Genomic DNA, 11,505 nt, shown 5'->3' with positions numbered 1-11,505 from the left:
CTGGCAAATGCTGACAAAAAACAATCCGGCTAGAAAGCTTATTCCGAAAGATATACACAACGCTGTTCAGAAGATCAACGCCGAAAAAAATGTCGGTAAGTCTCCGATGCAAAAACTTGAAAACATTCTTATCAAAAAAAATTACACTTATTACATGCGCACGAATGAGATATCGAAAGAAGTTGAAGACGTCTTCTTTGTTCACGAAAAATCATTCACTATGTGGTGTGCCTTCCCGCAAGTGCTAATGATTGACGCCACCTACAAAATGAACATGTACAACCTGCCATTTGTTCAGGTCGTAGGCATGACGTCGACAAACAAATCGTTTACGGCTGCTTGTGCGGTAATTTCCACTGAGAAGTCAGAGAACTACCTATGGGTGTTGCAGAGGATCAAGTCTATGCTGGCAGGATGTATGGAACCGCGCGTGATTTTAACAGACAGGGATTTTGCGCTAATGAACGCGTGTGAACAAGTTTTTCCAAAAGCGCATAAGTATCTTTTTCGGTTCCATATTCAACAAAATATTAATAAGAACAGCAAGAAGAAATTCTCTGACAAGGAGTGGAAAGAATTCGTACGTACATTTTGGACATTGTGCGAGTCTACGACCGAGGAAATATACAGGTATAACTTGGAAAAACTTGAAGCACAGCTGAAAGAAGATGACCGTGAACGTGAGTATTTCTTGCATAATTATGTTCAAATTTTATATAATAACAAAAACTGACTATTTACGTTTTTTAATTTTAGAGGTTTTTGATTATTTGAAGAAATCCTGGTTGGATCCGTACCGTGAAAAGTTTGTATCTTGCTGGATTAACAAAACTATCAACTTTCACCAAACTACGACCAACAGGGTTGAGGGCATGCATGCAACATTAAAAAGTCACTTTCCAAGTCATCGCAACACACTGGATAAACTTGTACTGTATGTTGATCATGTTGTTGATAGACAATACGCCGAGATTAGAAGTAGCTTTGAAACAAGCCTCCGAAAAGTGATGACGCACCACAAGAATCAGCCCATGCTTGCATATATTCTCAGAAAGGTTTCAATATATGTGATTGAGCTTTTGAGTATGGAACTAAAACGTAAGGAAGACGGGTTGAGAGCCTACGGTGCAAGCTGTGGTTGCCAACTTTTTACTAGCTGTGGTTTGCCATGTGCCTGTCGTTTGGAAAAGATGGAAAATAACGGTAATTAATATTTTTGACCTTTCTCTGTATGATTTTGACACCTAATTTGTTTTCATCCACAGGTCAGCAAATCCGGATCACACACATAGACGTGTTCTGGAAGAAGCTTGACTTCAAGCCTGCAAGGAATAACATAGAGGATATCGATGTAGACGCGGAATTTGAAAAATTGAAACAACAGATCGATCCAACACCCCCTCAAGTGAAAAGGAGCTTCTTTGAAAAGTTTCAGCAAATCCACAATCCAGGGAACAATAACAAAAAACCTCCTGCTGTTCTGAAGAAAACTCGTGGTCGCCCAACATTGAAAACGCAGGAAGAAAGAAAGGCTGAAACCGCTAGAAAAAGCTCTTACATTCCGTCAGAAGAAACTTGGGTCGAGGCCTCAGACGATCTTCCCCGTCACAGCTCGTACATATCACCCGAAGATTCTAGAAGAGAAAAGAATACCAAACCGCTCAACCTACACCCTGATTTCCCGATGATCAAGCTCGGTCCTAAGACAGATATAGCGATCCGCAACTACGCATCTCAGATTCCCAAAGGGATCCATCCATACATCGTTAGAATAAAGGACGTGAAACCAGATGGTCATTGTGGGTTTCGATCGGTGGCTGTTGGGTTAGGAGTGAAACAAAATTCATATTTGATGATCTGGAAACAACTTCTAAAGGTGTTACGTATGAACGAATCGCTTTGGAGGCAGGTTTTCGATCCGGAAAACATAGGACATTATGATGTGCTGGTTACACGGATCGATTTCAAGGGGGTGGGATGAGCAGGTATCGAAAATTACATGACGATGCCTGAGACGGGGTTTCTTATTGCCCAACGATACGGTGTGATTGTTCACACCTTCGACATTCGTGGGAGCGATACAATTTTCCCTCTGCTGGGCGGGCCAAACGAAGCTGAGCAACCTCCCCTAGTGGTTGCGGTTGTGTTCGTCGACAATGGGCATTTCATACATGTAGAGCTTGGAGGTTGTTATCCAATGCCTCCCCCAAACCTACTTTGGAGAGCGAACAGAACAGAGCGCGCAGCAGCCTGGCATACATTATACATGGATCAGATCAACGCGTACGAAATGCTTACGTATCGTCCCCCTGACCTTAATGTAACCCCATATGTTCACGATTGTCACACCCCCAATTTCCACGTGTCACCGGTGGGCCCGGTGTGGGGTACAGTGACGTAGTTGGCATCGTCATAGACAATCAACACAATATAGTAATGCACAGCGGAAGCAGAATAGAAACATTTCAACTTTTAAATAAAGTGTAATAATAAATATCACAGTAGTTGAAATGGATCCACAGGCGGATCAAATAAAAATAGAAATAAATAGTTCAACAGATAAATGTCGTCCGAGTTTGCGAGACTATTGTGGACGCTCTCTAGGAAACAGCCAGCCTATTTCCGTATAGTACCTGCACTTAATCTTTTGGGAAAAATACGTCAGTTTACACTGGTAAATACAAATCGACCGACTCATTTTGAAAATGATTTAAAATTTATTTAAATGCACAAGGCATAAATATTTTTATTAACTTGGGATAATCATTTAATATGAACTTGTGAACGAATTACATGCACTTATATCTCTGGTGGCCCGGGATCTACTGTCCGGGCTAGAGATTTAATTGACACACCACATCAAAGAGTTATACACGACGGGTGTACGCCTACACCCCGTGCTCTGGTCGTGGCCATCTCGTAAGATAATGCCAAGGATATCCGGGACACGGTCAAAAACCCCCCAAAGCCTTTAAGTAAGACAAAACTGTTTAAACGAAATCACACAAGCTATTCAAGACTGAACACCCATAGGGAGCAGGACTTGTGCGCCCGATCAAGCGGTATTTTAAATACCGTACCCCAAGCTCGTATAGGGAAAATAAGTCAAAATGTATTTACCTGAGCAAGTATAAGTCACAAACGATAAGTGGTGGTAGCTTTTACCGGGCTTCCTAATCTGGAACAAAGGTTTATAATTAACCTATTAGATTCCTAACGGCCTTTTATTTAAGCTTAAGCTTTGACCGGTTAGTTTTAGGAATGATACGGTTTACGCACGATTAAGCGAAAGACCGGATAGAATGTGATTTAGACCCGACAAGTTTGAATACTTGTATAATATGGGTATACTAAATACATTCTGGATTTTGAAGCAAAAACGATATCGTTTGACCCGTTTCGGTCAATTTACGCAAACTAGTTACGTAAACCGAACCGAACGCGAAAAGGGCGATACGGGTAGCCAAAAGATTCAAATGCAAGTTCCCTGAATTAATATGCTTAGAATATGATATTATATCAGTAAGTTATGTTCTATATTGCCCGGGATAATTTTAAACTCAATTTATGCCTTAGAAGGGCATTTTGGTCATTTAAAAGATAATAAAAGGATAAAATTAGAAATCTGAGTTTCGGGTCTGGTTCATACAGTAAATATGCTTAATATAACATATTATATCAGTAGGGTATGACCCATATGTCAAATATATCATTTAAAACCAAACTATGCACTGTAGGGGTAATTTAGTAATTTCACAAGGGCTAAAAATGCCAAAACTGGAAATCTGAGTTCAAAATATCATACTTACTGTTATTATATGAAAATATGTGATTTACATCAGTAGGTATAAGTCTTGTAGGTATAAAACAAGTACAACGCTTACTATGCGCTTAAAACGCTAAAAATACGATTTAAGGGCGTTTTCGGGTTTTCACAGTAAATCTGAGATTTTTATATTTCCAGAAGTCTTATAATAATTTATTCATCATACAAAATCAGTAGAAAAAGGTTTCGGGTCAAAAGGATGTGTAAAACTCATTTTATGGCGAAAACGGTCAAAACCGACATAAACCGAAATGGCTAGGTGATCTAGGATCCGTTCAGCCAAAAATTACTTAAAAATCATCAAAATTCCCAGAATATTATATATAATCAGTTGGTAAAAAGTTTTGTACCAAAACGTGGCCAAAAACGGGTTCTACGCAAAAAGGACCGTTTATGTAAATTTATAACATAGTTTACGCTAATGGCCATAACTCACAATCTGGACCACCAACTGATCCGAAACTTTCGGTGCAAGTTTATATAATAAAAATAAAGATTTCTATCCTTTCACTTTTCCAAAAATCCCGTTTTAAATCAAAAAGGGCAAAATAGTCAACTTTATGCATAAACCGGGAACAAGCATTCGAATAGGCTAAGCATAGACTCAATCAAAGAAAATTCCAGAAAGTTTAACTAAAATAAAAATAGTCAAAAATACTTTCCAATACAGATCTTGTACATGCATGTACGAGTCCGAATCGATAGTCTACGAAATAATCGTTTTACAAGACTTTCGGTTCCGATTCGTGTCTACACTATAGATTGTCGAGTTGATGATGGTTAAAACACCTTTACATATATATTACAAGTCATTTTTAATGATCAATCAGTTTGCATGTCATCTATATCATTAATCATGTCATTTTTCACAAAACTCACTTCTGTTGACTTTTTAGAAACAGGTTTGACTCGACATTAAGCATGCATGTAGTGGGAATCAGTTAGTAACCTTTAGAGGGTTTGTTTCCCACATAAATACCAATCTATAACAAGTTTCAATTCGAGAAATTACTGAAAGAAATCCGTTTAATCAGAAAGTCAAAGGTTATGAACACCCAGTTTGACTTTTACTAATAATCATAGCAAAAACGGGTTAAAGAACGAATTGAATGCTTACAATAGTTCTATAGGTGTTAAATGATCACTAGGAGTCGGCCTTGAGGATCAGATTATCTCCAGAGAAGCTTTGAGAGCTCTTGCAAGTCTTGGTGTTCTTGTTTACTATGAAAATGCTCAAGAAATGGATGCAAATTCGGATTTAAAGCAGGTAATTGAGGTTTACTGTTGTAGTAGGCTTGCATGTAATGTTATTGGTGCAAGAGGAGGCAAGACCAGCTGTAATACACTTGAATTCGGACCCAAATAACCCATAATTGAATTTCTGGTCGCTGGCAGTCCCACGCGGCCCGCTTGGGCTTTCCCAGGCGGGTCGCCTGACCCTTGTTTCAGCCAAACAACTTTCCAATGTTGACAGCTTTGACCCCTGAACTTGTTCGTGATGTTTCGGCTACTTTTCTCGACCCGTAAACCCCCAAACTTGGTTTTTAAGAACCTTAGGACTTTTACCAACATGGTAATGCCCTCGGATAACTTTGCGCTCAACCGAAAAGCCCTGAATTCGACGTTGACGCTTTTAGTCCCTTAAGTACGGTTTTGGCCATAACTTTCTCATACGTTGACGAAACTTCATGAAATTTTTACCACATATTCTAGTGAGTATATTTTAGCTATACAAAGCTTCGGGTCTGCCAAAAGTTCACTCAGAGGTATAAATTAAACATGTTGACACTTTTGGCCCCTATAGTTTACAATACTCCACTTTTGGGCAATTTCCGCGTCGTATGATCCATGAACCATCCGTTAAAGGTTATAAACATTATGTGGGGTTATCATAGAGCCTATTTATCCATTGTTGTCACTTTGGACCCTTACGTTCCATAGTTTTCACTGTTTGTCACTTTTAGTCCCTCTAAAGTATGTTTTCACATAACGGAACCTTATGACACGTGTCAAGACATTATTGGACGAAATTTTTCGAGGTGTTACATCCTCACCCCCTTAAAAGAAATCTCGACCCCGAGATTTATTCAAACAAATGGGGATATTTTTCTTTCATCGTGGATTCCACTTCCCACGTGTATTCGGGACCTCTACGGGCATCCCATTTGACCTTTACAATAGGCACATGCTTCCTTCGAAGCTTCTTTACCTGTCGATCCTCTATCGACAAAGGCTTTTCCACAAATTTTAGACTCTCGTCTATGTGTATATCTGTATGCGGTATAACCAGTGAATCGTCAGCGAAACACTTCTTTAAATTACAGATATGGAACACATTATGAATGGCACTAAGCTCTTCAGGCAAGTTTAACTTATAAGCGACTGCCCCGACACGTTCGATTATCTCGAAAGGTCCTATGTATCTCGGGCTTAGCTTGCCTTTCTTTCCAAATCTCATCACACCTTTCCAAGGTGATACTTTGAGCAACACTTTTTCACCCACATCGAAGTGAAAATCTTTGCGCTTAGGATCCGCATAACTTTTCTGCCTATCCCTGGCAGCTTTCAAACGATCACGGATCTGAACGATCTTGTCTGTCGTCTCAAAGACGATATCTGGTCCAGACAACTGGACATCTCCAACTTCTGCCCAACAAATGGGCGATCTACACTTTCTACCGTATAGGGCCTCAAAAGGCGCAGCCTTTATGCTGGAATGGTAGCTATTGTTGTAGGAGAATTCAATCAGTGGTAGGTGCTTATCCCAACTACCACCTAAGTCGATCGCACATGCACGAAGCATGTCTTCCAGGGTTTGAATAGTACGCTCACTCTGACCATCAGTCTGAGGATGGTAAGCCGTACTAAAATTCAAACGAGTGCCCAACGACTGTTGGAAACTCTTCCAAAAATGTGACGTATATCTAGTATCTCTATCCGAGATAATAGATATAGGTATACCATGTAGCGCTACTATCTTATCGACGTATAATTGTGCTAACATATCTGAGCTATACGTCTCTTTGATGGGTAGAAAATGAGCTGACTTAGTCAGTCTGTCAACTATGACCCATATGGTATCATTTCCCTTTTTCGTCTTTGGTAACTTGGTGATAAAATCCATTGTCACCATTTCCCATTTCCATTTGGGTAATTCAGGTTGTTGAAGCAAACCTGACGGCTTCTGATGCTCGGCCTTGACTTGCGCACAAGTCAAACATTTGGCCACATACTCAGCCACGGACTTTTTCAAACCAATCCACCAGTAGTTTGATTTCAAATCCTGGTACATCTTATCAGCTCCAGGATGAACGGAATATTTAGAGCTGTGGGCTTCCTGGAGGATAACATCCCGAAGTCCTCCATATACTGGAACCCATATTCGTCCGTTTAGTCGTAACATTCCATCCTTGTCGTGGGATAACTGCTCCTCAGTTACTCCCAACTTTTCTGCAGGATAGTTAGCTTCCAGCACAGCTTCCTTCTGTGCAGCTAACACCCTTTCATTCAAATTATTTCTTATCTCAATGCGCTTGGCATTGATTCTGATCGGTTTAACCCTCTCTTTTCTACTTAAGGCGTCGGCAACCACATTTGCCTTGCCTGGATGGTATCGTATCTCGCAATCATAATCATTTAGAGTTTCCATCCATCGCCTTTGTCGCATGTTCAATTCCTTCTGATTGAACAAGTGCTGAAGACTCTTGTGGTCTGAATATATTATGCACTTGGTTCCATACAAGTAATGTCTCCATAACTTCAAAGCAAATACAACTGCACCCAATTCCAAATCGTGGGTGGTGTAGTTCTTCTCGTGCACCTTTAGCTGGCGAGAAGCATAGGCAATGACTTTGCCTTTCTGCATGAGTACGCAGCCCATGCCAGTATGTGATGCATCACAATACACCACAAATTCATCTATACCATCGGGCAATGTCAATACTGGCGCATTGCTCAGTTTCTGCTTCAGAATGTCAAAGGATTCCTGCTGCTTAGGGCCCCAATCAAACTTAATCTTCTTACGGGTCAATGAGGTTAGGGGCGCAGCAATCCTTGAGAAGTTCTCGATGAATCTCCTATAATATCCTGCCAATCCGAGGAAACTGCGGATCTCGGTAGGAGTTTTCGGTTCCTGCCAGTTCATGACTGCTTCTACTTTAGCGGGATCTACTTGGATACCACGCTCGCTTACAACATGTCCAAGGAATTGGACTTCTCGAAGCCAAAATTCACACTTCGAAAATTTGGCATAAAGCTTCTCTTGATTCAGTAGTTGGAGAATACAACGAAGGTGTTTCTCATGGTCAGCTTGGCTCTTCGAGTAGATAAGAATGTCATCAATAAAGACGATAACGAACTTATCTAAGTAAGGTTTGCAGACGCGATTCATGAGATCCATGAACGCGGCTGGTGCGTTAGTGAGCCCAAACGGCATCACTAGGAACTCGTAATGTCCATAACGAGTCCTAAACGCGGTCTTGTGTACGTCTTCCTCCTTGACCTTCAACTGATGATATCCTGACCTTAGGTCAATCTTGGAGAAATAGCTTGCTCCTTGCAACTGATCGAACAGATCGTCGATCCTGGGTAACGGATACCTATTCTTGATAGTGACCTTGTTAAGTTCACGGTAATCGATGCACAGACGCATCGAACCATCCTTCTTTTTAACGAACAAGATTGGCGCTCCCCAAGGAGATGAGCTAGGTCTGATAAAACCTTTAGCTAATAGATCATCCAACTGCGTCCTCAACTCCTTCATCTCCGTTGGTGCCAATCTGTATGGTGCTCTTGCTACAGGTGCAGTGCCTGGGATGATATCTATCCGAAACTCTACTTGTCTATCCGGTGGCAAACCGGGTAGTTCTTCAGGAAACACTTCAGGATATTCCGAGATAACAGGAATATCTTCAATCTTCGGCTTTGGTTCATCAATGGTAACTTGTGCCATATAAATGACACAACCCTTCTGCATGCATCTGGATGCCTTGAGCATGGACACTTGCTCCGGCAATCCATGCTGGGTATCTCCTTGAATAGTAAGTGACTCACCGGACGGAGTCTTAACTATTACTTGCTTTCTGTTGCACAGAATCTGGGCTTGGTTACTCGACAACCAATCCATGCCTATTACTATGTCGAATCCAGCTAGCTTAAAGGGAAGCAAGGATAACGGGAAGGAATGATTCCTAATGGATATAACACATCCATCTAGAACAGTCGAGGCGGTTTCTAAGGTTCCATCGGCTAATTCCACCTCATATTTCACGCTTAAGGTTTTAACAGGAAGGTTCAACAGTTTACAAAACTTATTATCTACAAACGACTTATCAGCCCCCGAATCAAACAAAACTCTAGCAAAAATATCGTTTACAAGAAACGTACCGGTAATGACGTTATCGTCCAGGACTGCTTCCTTTGCGTCCATCTTGAAGACTCTCGCATTAGTCTTCTTTCCTTCCTCGGCCTTCTTTGCAAACTTTGGGCAGTTGGGCCGAATGTGACCTTTTTCGTTGCAACCAAAACACGTTGCATCCTTCATCTTCTTGCAATCCACAGCCTTATGATCTGTGGACTTGCAGATTCCACATCGCTTCTCCGAAGACTGGGATTTTGTTTCAAACCGACACCTCCCAAAGTGGTGTCTCCTACAAAACTTGCATCTGGGTTTTTCACCCGACTGATGATCACTTTTCCTAGACCCCGACCCTTTCCTGTGGTCGTTGTTCCCTCTATGTCGCTTTTCGGATCTTCGTGAGGTGTCCTCCTCACGTTTTCGTTTGTTCTCCTCAGAGCTCTTCATGGCTCTCAATCTAACCGCATCCTGAGTGAGGGAGAGGGATAGATCTGCTACAGACCTAAATGTAGTGGGTCTTGATGCTTTGACGCTGGCTTTAATCTCCGGTGCCAGACCCCCAATGAATCGAGCAATCCTACGTGGCTCCGGGGTCACCAAGTAAGGCACTAAACGAGACAGCGTGTTGAACGTAGTAAGATACGTTTGACAATCGAGGTTCTTCATGACTAAGGATACAAAATCCGATTCAATTCGCTCGACCTCGTGCTGCGGACAGAAGTTCTCTTTAATCAGGGCCACAAACTGTTCCCACGACAAACCGTACAGTGTGGCCTTACCGGCAGCTTGTAGGAGTGACCTCCACCATGCTAACGCATCTCCTTTGAATGATTGGGACACGTACTTAACGACGTCCCTATCAGCACACCCGCTGATATCAACTACAGTGTCCATCTCGTCGATCCATGTCATGCAGTCGACGGCTCCTTTTTCCCCAGTGAAATCTCTGGGCTTGCAGGATACAAAGTATTTGTACGTACAGGACCTGCTGTACGTGTCACGTTTCAGCTCAATCTCCTGCTTCGGAACGCTGCTGTGGTTGGAGGAATGATTATCATCCTCAACTTTCTTTGGCTCACTCTTTTTAGACGGCGGCTTACTATGAGCCCCAGAATGAGTCTTAGCTTTGACATGCGTCACTGAGCGGGTTCTACTCTGAGTACCACTAGATTCTCCGAACTGCCTATCCATAGCCTTGGCGACAGCATTATCAATCAGTGCTTGCAATTCTGCACCGGTAACGTGAATCTTTGCATTATCTGAGCGTTCCCCAGAATGACTGTTGGTTTCTTCCGATTTGGCCATCGTAGCTTTAAGCTACAATAAAGGACAAGGTCTTATTTAGAACCTAACAGTATTATCGTTCTAGACGATTTATTAACCATGGTATCAAAACCTTAGCAGTTAATTTAATAAATTCCATTCAGGCTCTTATTAGCAATCAAGGAATGAAAATATATATATTGGCACCATAGGCCTAGTCACAAGGACAATCACTAAATTATAAATTTAGATTTTTATAGGACTATAAATTGTATAATTAAACAAATAATCCTTTACTAGACAGGGAGTCATAAACCACAACTGTCATTATATAACATAGTTATAACCCGTAGGTATCAAGTCATTAATAGACTTGTGTACAGATAAAATCTGTAGATATTTCTTTACTAGGCAGGGAGTCATAGACCACAACTGCCACTATATGACCTAGTCATAACCCGTAGGTATCAAGCCATTAATAGACTTGTATACAGATAGAATCTGTAGATAATTTATTAAAAAGGTGGGTCGTGTGATTTTACAGATCACGCTTAGCCCAGAATGTTAACATGTTCTCAGATGTTAACAGGGAGTTGAATCCTTTCAACCAGGTTTTACCATCAGGGCCAGGCCTGTTAATAAGGCATTCAGGCTAGGTTATACCTTACTAAGATTCTTATAAAATGGCAAATCAAATAAAAATTGATATTTTCCATTATTTTAATATTATATTCATGCATATAAATAAAATGAGAAATTCAAATTAATCATTTCAAATTTCAAATAAAATACTAGTACATAATTGCCCTAAACGGGACTTTGAAATAACATAACTAGCATGAATAACATGCCCGCGCAGGGGCTAAACAAGTACAATAATAATCCAAATAAAATAAAACAAACCCACGCAGGGGTTAACAAGATAACATACCCACACAGGGGTAGGGAATGATAGATATACCCACGCAGGGGTAGAGTACTGGAATAAATGTCCACGCAGGGACATGAGTACACGAAACAATAATCGAAGGATTCAACGATCCTTCTTGCTCTTTCCTTT

This window comes from Helianthus annuus, chromosome 13, assembly GCF_002127325.2.
Source record: "Helianthus annuus cultivar XRQ/B chromosome 13, HanXRQr2.0-SUNRISE, whole genome shotgun sequence".
NCBI lineage: Eukaryota > Viridiplantae > Streptophyta > Magnoliopsida > Asterales > Asteraceae > Helianthus > Helianthus annuus.
This window is presented reverse-complemented; position numbering follows the sequence as displayed.